The sequence below is a fragment of the Hakea prostrata genome, chromosome 1, assembly GCF_041222555.1.
Source record: "Hakea prostrata isolate BN-2017 chromosome 1, UWA_Hpros_2, whole genome shotgun sequence".
In the NCBI taxonomy this organism is placed as follows: domain Eukaryota; kingdom Viridiplantae; phylum Streptophyta; class Magnoliopsida; order Proteales; family Proteaceae; genus Hakea; species Hakea prostrata.
Window position 1 is genome coordinate 28,492,947 of NC_142600.1, and position 8,766 is coordinate 28,501,712.

Genomic DNA, 8,766 nt, shown 5'->3' on the forward strand with positions numbered 1-8,766 from the left:
TCGACACCAAACTTATTTTTCATTTCATAATTTATTTTTAACAAAATTCGCCAAACTATTTTTCATTCTTGACTAATAATGAATTTTTGTACTTATGTCTTTTAAATATGCATAATAGAGAATGAGAATTTATACCAAAAAGAGCCTAAGTTTATTCTTTTTATATCCTTTCTAGTTAGCCACTAGTCAATTGAGACGGCCAAATTTTTGTTCATATCCTAACAAATTTAGATTGATGAGAACCAATTCAGTCATGCTGTCATCCTCAAATTGAAAACAGTCCCTTTTTTTGTTACTCTCAAAGGAGAATATTACTTTTTTTTCTAAACATATGCAGATCGAATCACGATTCGTAATAAATACGAGATCTTTCTCGATCAATTCCTTTGCCCCATTCTTAGTGAATTAAAAAAAAAAAAATCTTTTTTGAGTTTGAATTTCTTCATTTGGAATCTAGGTTATTTTTTCTTTTTACCAAAAGACCAGAAGACCAGAGGCACGGAACAGACAGACCAATTACAGAATCAAGGATAAACAAATATATAACGTATTCTTTATGTCAGAATCATTTACCCGAATGTAGTAGAATGAGCGAAAGGAAAACCAGCACGAACTTTCACAGGGTGAGTTGAGGTGTACGAACTGTACTTTTCCTTAAGGTATTTGAACGTCCCCTTTATGCTGCTGGGTTTGACCTTGATGTTCTTACCTCCAAAATACAACAACTCCTAGATCCGAAGGCAGCACTCCAACAGAGTCTACTTGCAAAGGAAATCCGAGGTAATACACAGCACGGAATGAAGAAAACAAAAATGAAATTTTCTAACACTAGATTTTCGAATTTCTGTTTTTCACCAAAAAACGGAATGGATTCTTTGTTCAGAGCTTAACATCTATTTACTGACTCGTATGGACACCTTCAGAAGGCTGCATATGTACGTAAGATCACCTGCAGAGAGTTGTGGCTGTATGATCAGTCACCTCCCTACTGCAAAACCCAAAATCGGGTTATCCACGACCCAAGAATCCCAAGTCCCATCATAGACACTTAATATTAGTTATTTAATATTATAGTGCCCCATGGCTTGGTTAGACTAGGGTCTACGGACCACTACCGCAACCACGCCCGACTCGGTCCAGCTCGTTGCATGCGCGTGATCCACACGTAGCTCTTTACCAGCATACACCCCACTTAGGAGCTATATATGCATATATAATCATATAATCATTAGCTCCATCCGATTTGGGATTAAACATATATGGTAATCTAAATCACCTAATATATATCCAGAAGAATCCTATAGAATAAGAATAAACAAGATTCCTAAAACAAAATTAGGGAGATAGAGTTTTAATGATTATGAAACTTATCTAAATAGTATATTATATTATAATATTATTTTCTTTTAAAAACAAAATCCAACAATGCTGAGTAGGCCCAGATTTTTTTTTTTCACATCTGTAGGAGCAAGCAGGGATGGGCTTACCATTAGTGGCTGTCGACACAAGTCCATGAGGAACAAAAGGAGGCAAGATATCACCAGTAGGCTGCTCATCTCTCTTTTGGTCCAGGTTATCACGTATGGATTAAGCACATTGAGATAGACTTTCATTTATTCATTAAAAATGTCTATCAAAGTGACCTTTGGCTTTGATTTGTGTCCATTTCTGAGTGGTTAAATTTTTGAAACAATTGAAGTTAATGGGCTTCTTTCTAACCGAAACAGAAAGAGTTCATGAGCTTGGTGTCATTGAGTTCAAAGGGATCGATGGATTCCTCTTTCTGCATCCCACATGAAAGATATTTAAGAAATATAAATTTCTGGCCCTGGCCCGATCAGCTAATCATTCCATCAACCAAGTTCTTTTTCTTCTTTCTGGTGCAACCATCAAGAAATTCGATGGTCAAGTCACTTGGGGTGGCGTGATTATGAAGATCAACTAGTCAGCAAACCCGGCCCTCTGTGAGTTGTTTTTGACAGATAGATCTAGGCCTTTTTTTCTGTTTGAATAAAATTGTTAACTTATGGGAACTGGAGGTTCTCCTACAAATTTGGTTTTCCATTGAACCATCAAAATAATAGCTGGAATTTAAGAACATGTGGGTGTTTGCTGGTACTTTTCTTCTCTTTTTTGTTTATTATCTTCGATGGTATTGGTTGAATCGCCTGTGATTGATCTTGATTTTGAATATTCTGGAATGGTGGTTCCAGAATGTAAGTTTATAAGATTGAGAGATCAATTCTCGGATTTCTGGGTTGATTCGAATGGTACATTCGACCTTCAATTCCTGAATATAATTAAGTTGATCACTGTCATTATTGCTCATAAGATAATAAGAAAGTTAGGCAGGTGAAGTGTTATCTGCTCCACCACAAAACAAAAATATGATTTGGAATCGATCTTACCTATGGCCTGGCCCATCTGATGGGTTCTCCTTGGCTTGTTTATGGGATTAGAGAAGTGAGGCACTCAATAATGGTGTTTGAAAGGGGAAGGTATGATTGAATGGGTGGTGCTTTGTCTGAGATTTTGTAGATGGGAATGAAATCTTACAGGTTACAACTTACAAGTGACTTGACTGACTTTTAGGTCTGAACCAGTGAATTTCTGAACTTCTGATCTCTATTAAGTAACTTTTCCATATTTATATTAGTTCAAAGTTTTAGTAATGATTCAAAGTGTCATCAAATGGAAATGGATAATTGGATATAGACTATAACATGACAGCTTAAGCTTCTATTAATGGGGAGAAAATTTTCCTACGCTGCCCAAGTGCTGCTTTGGTTGAATGAGCAAGTCTTTAGGAATTTGACAAAAGTAAGGACATTTATGACATATCACTCCTCACATGAATTCACATGGAAAAACAATTCGTCAAATTTTGGCCGTTTCGATAGTTAAATAATTTTTTTAACTAAACCAAGACGTACCATATATCTTCGAAATCATATATCGCGATATCTCGTGATTTCTTACAATTTTTAGACGATTTCTCTTGCAATTCTTTAGTGGAATCTTCAAAGTCAGTAGACAATCTTACCAGTTCTGTCTCAATGATTCAAGCCTTAGAATGCAATGTACCAAATGTTATTAGGGGGGAGAGTCTACATAGAATAATTTTTTGAAATAATTCAAATTAAGAATACATTTTGTAGCAAAATCTGTAAGATCAATGGGCAATCTTATCAATCATATCCTAGTGATTTAAGCCTCAAAAGGCAACGTGCCAAATGTAGTTAGAGAAGAATATACACATGAAAAAATTTATGGAAACAATTTAAATTATGAAAATATTTTGTTGTAGAATCTTCAAGATCAACGGGTAATCTTTTCAATGATGTCTCGATGATTTAAAGGTAACGTGCTAAATGCGGCTAAGAATGAGAATTTTGCATTGAAGAATTTATTGGAAATAATTCAGATTTACCAAGTCCTAGTGTGTTTATTAGCATCAAATTAGGCTAAACACCAAATTTGGGCACAAAATGTCTTAAAAAATTCCTAAAATGAGGGGTCGAAATCTGGCCTAAACTGGCCAATACTTCGGCCAAAATATCAGTAAAATTCGCCGGTTCGTTAGGCGGCGAGCTGGCGAATTTCACCTAAACTTCACACTCTTGAATTCACATGAGAGTGAGTTTATAAATTTTGTTTTGTGATAAACATTATGCACTTTTTTGCATTATAATTTTAACTACTACGTCTATTCATTTTAAGTTGAGATCGTATCAATGAGAATACTTGTTTTGTCCTCTATTATAGGAAAATAAGCCTAAAAGTTTGCCAATGCAGGGTTGCTTGAGTCGTAAAGATCCATACTTTTCAGTAAAGAGGTTTTGGGTTTGATCCTTACAGATGGCATTATATTTCCAGTATTAAAAAAGCACCAGCACTCCAAAAAAAAAAAAAAAAAAGCCTAAAAGGTAGTGCATGTAGCCTTGTGTTAACATAATGGACAATAATAAAAGTTTTTGTTCTCCATAAAAGATAGAAATCATATCCTTATTGATACTTTAAAGAATGCTTGCAGTGGATGAGTAGCATTTTGTTTCGGTGCTGCGTAATTAATTCGTAATACTTTGCAACGGATGATTGGATGGTGCCCATCTTATTTTTGTTAAATCCTGACCACTGAAATTGAACTTGAACTATTAGATTCACTTTAACCAAAACAAGATGGATGATGCCATTCGACCTTCCAATGTATAGTACTGTACACTAATTACGCAACACCGAAGCAAAATCCAGTGTTGGCATGTATTCATATTTTTTGAGGAAGAAAAAAAAACACTAAGGGTTTTCCAAACGAAAGACCTGAAATGTGATGAAGAGAATCAAAAGCTAAAGAATCTGCCAAACAAATAGAAAATCCAAAAATGTAGATGGTCCCAAACATAAACGGAAAGCAGCCAAGCAAAGACTCAAAAATGAATAACGACCAATTCAACATTCCAAATCAAAGTGGCCCGTTATACCTTATCTCCTCCTAGCTTGTCTAATTCTTCAAAAGAAAAGTCTGATTCTTCACGATAACCATGTTCTTCAACTTTCACAGGAATATTCATAACCATTCGGGAGGAGTTCTCCACCATTATTATTTATTTATTTATTTTCCCCATAGGCTGCTTTTGAGTTACGACTTGCAGAATAGAATGGATGGAATGATTGCTTCTAACTCATTTCGAAGCACTGTGGTTATGGTTTTTGGTTGTTAGATTAGAAAAATTACTTATGATGCAGAATAATAACCTTTGAGAATTACTTTAATGAAAGCATTTAAGGTGTGGACTTCCCATCATCTCAATCCATAATTTACTTGGTTACAAGTTACAACATCAAGATCTTTTTCTTCTGGTATACAACATCAAAATCTAGATTTTCAATTCATTTAGGAATCTCCACATTTCAATTGTACTATAATTTTCCCTTTTCTTTTTTCCTTTTTTGAGCTAAAAGGTCATTTTATTAAATTAAAAACAAAAAATAAGAAGAATGAAAAAAGAATATAAACAAAAAATTACATTTGCAAAACAGGATTCTTGCCTTCTACCATGAAATTCCAAAAGAATATCAAAGAAAACCCCTTCCCTATCATAAAAGGCAATGATTTAAGTTCAATTGTTCATTTTCTTTCTCTTTTGTTTATGCTTTAAAAGCAATTTCTCTTTGTTTCATCATTGGAAGATTAAGGTGCAATATAGGATTTCAAGACCGCATGCTCTAATTTGGAATAAGTCATCTGCGGAATGGGTTTCTCTCAATTGTGACGGCTATGTCGTGGGGAATCAAGGAGGATATGGGATTCTTGCAAAAAATGAAATGGGTGAAGTTATCTTTGCTATTGCTAGTAGGTGTCTGGAAACAAATGTTATTTGCATGTAGCTGCGGCCATTTGTCGAGGATTGATGCTAGCTTTGGAACATTCTATCCAAAGAGTCCAGATTCATTATGATTCATCGAATGCTATTGCAATGATTTTAGGTAGATTTGTCATACCCTGGTATGCAGCAAAGGATGTTTGTGACATCCAAGACTCATTGAGACGATTTTGCCAATATGAGCTCCGTCATGTTGTTCGTGACCTTAATGATGGGAGGCAGATTTTTTGGCTAGGCTTTACCCCTCTATATATGAAATTTCTTTCTCTCCTCATTCTTTACCTGAAGTGTTGTCTCGTATTGTAAGAGATGACACTGAAGGGAAAACTTATTTTCAGATTGTAACTTTTCTTTTGTTTTTTAATACATAGCTACCTTTTTCCCAAAAACAAAACAAAAAAATATTTCTTTGCCTACTTTTTGAGATTTTTCCCCTTCATTTAAACCTGCAAATATTGAGCAAAGCTACTTCATTTCTCCTTGTCAACCAAGTTGCACTGTTTTTTTTTTCTTTTCTTTTTTTGCCTCTAATTGATCTCATAATTCGTACCAAAACATCTTGGCCTCATTGCAACACCAAACAGTTTATGTTGTAATTTTCTTATTTTAAGTGTTTGTAAGAAATTGTAATATAATTATCCAAACAGTCCCCTAGTTCCATATAATACTTGTGCAAGTAGTATTTGTATTATGTCACATTTCAACATATTACTTCCTACAATAATAGAACTTTAATGGCTATTGTCTTACATTAAACCAGTCGACCAATGGGAGGTTGAAGAGACCCTTCAATGGTCACCTATCACCTACATGATACAGCTCACTTTAAATATAAAATTAAGGATTTAAATACCTACATAAATAGACTTGACATATAGATATAACAAAAATATAATAGGTAGAAATAGAATTCTAATGTCTTTCGCTTTCAAATCCACTTGTTCAACCCAAAACTCATTATTTTCCATATAATGACTGAACCATCTATAATGTGGCTACCAAATTAATTTCATTTAAAACCTAACATTCAAAGCCTCCAAAGTCCAAACTGTCTCTTGATTAACAGTTACAAAAATCAGACTAAACAATCCAAACCCCAAATATTCTTAATTAGCTTATCCTTTCTTCAATAATTCAACTTGGAATTTCTTTTTCTATGTCAGAAAGTAACCAAGAATATTAGAACTACAATGACATATAGACTTTTGGAATTTATATATATGAGAGAGATATACATATGCATGACAATATGACAGGACATTCAATCTATAAAATAAAGAAATAGAAAAATGTCTCAATCTGTACCAACCTTCTCTGGTAAGCATCATATTAATTAGGGAAGGGACTTTATAGGTGGAAGATATGGTAAAGATATTAATCATCATTTTGAGGGTATTTTTGAAATCTTGTCATGTCCAAAGTATTTATTCCATTGTTGTTGTGATAGTATTGTTTCAAATAATGATAATTTTTTTCTATTCTTTCGAATGCATAGTATGAGGTCAAGGGCGAAACCTGACATGATATTTAAATTATGTATAAAAGCTATCATGCAGATGTAATCGAGGTGTACGTGGACTTACCGGATAATGATCATTTCAATTACATCCCTGGTTGGTAGCCTTATATATAGGAGGATAAGTGGGTAACTACAATAGACATATGACAAGGTCTTACCATTGATTCAAAGGAAATTCAAACTTTTGATCTCATTTTATGGACATGTTGTGAATAAATTATTCCAACTCATGTTTACACTGGTCCGACCGGATTCAACCGGAGTCACAAGTTATAGTATGGGTCTGCCTAAAAATTAAAGAAGGATCAAATCATAACCATGCATCCAATGGCTATTAGCAATGGAAAGCCATGCGGAAAAGCAATAAATAGGGACGAAGCACACGTAGAAGGTAAAAACATTCAAATTCTCAAAAACTCTCACACTCTTCTCGCTTTTTTCCATTAAAGCTCTTCAGAAGCTCTCAATGAACTCTGAAACATTCTCTTCAGATTAGTTGCTAACTAGATCGTCGAGAACGGAACGCTGATCCAGCTAATCGGCACCATTTCTAACTGATTCGTTTGTTTTACAGAAAGTGTGAGCTCAAACCAAATCGATCAAGATCTGTGTTTGGTGCGAAGTTCTTGGTTCATAGATCCCGGCGAAATCTACACCAACATGACCAAATTAAACGAGTCCATGAGGTTAATTAAAATTTTCCAATTTATACTAACACCTTTAGTGGTTTCTTTATTTACTATGCAAAATTAATTGGATGGTGATCAACATATAGTTGTGAAATCAAAAATGAAAACCTCTTAAGAAATGAGAAATCAAAAATGAAAAAGTCCACATGGGTCTTGATAGATGGCTGGCTCTATACCTAACAATATAAAAGAGAATTCAAGCTTTGCCAACTACTTTATCAGGTCATAGGATTAATGCATCAAATATAAAACAATGGAGAAGTTTAGTTTATAGGTCCTACTGATTTTAAACCGATTGGTCCATCTTAACCGTCCAACAGCTCATTCCGGTCCACCAGATCAGCTTTTAGATGCTTTTGATTAATTCTTTAATAAAGATTACTTCTTTAATTTCAAGTGGAGCGTAGCTGTTCACATTAATTAGCTATCTCATCCTTCAAAGTTGAAGAATAAAACATTGAAAACTCAGTAGAAAACAGTATTCCTGAAAATCATGTTTCTAGTAGCGAATGGGGAATAAGATCTTAGTCATCAAATCAAACCAAATGACTTTATCATTTTATTTATTATTATGAGTAAAGAAGGAAAACAAAAGAAAGAAAGAGAGGCGTACCTTATAATCTTTCTAATGGTTGACGTATCAGCTTTTTTGTGCAGCGAATTTCTGTGGCCGAAAGTGATGACCGGCACCACCGTCCAGACATCACTGACGAAAGATGAGAGATGAACCACAAATATTTTCATAAAGTGTGAATTAACTAATCTATTTCTCAAAAATAATTTATTATTATTTCACCAATTTTCTTATTTTTCTTTATAACGATTTGATGTTCGGATGAATCAGTTTACATGCGCCTCAACTACATCTTGAAGGTAGTTTTTACATATAATTTAGTTATACCTTCAAGGAGATAGTAACGATGAGGTTACTTGAAATAGCTATCGCGACTCTGGGGACTCAGTGAGTAAGGATGCAAGCTTAGGCTTGATGATCTAAACTTGCCTTAGTTTGCCTTTTGGTCTGGACATGGCTTCAACATTGTTATTATGCGGGCAAGTTAAGGTTGGGCTAGCGTTAAAAGTGTTTGCTAGGACCTAGGTGACCCTATTACCTTGTAGGTTATTTTTTTTCGTTTCATAGTTAAGGCCAAGGTCACGCTAAGGTCAAATGTGTAAC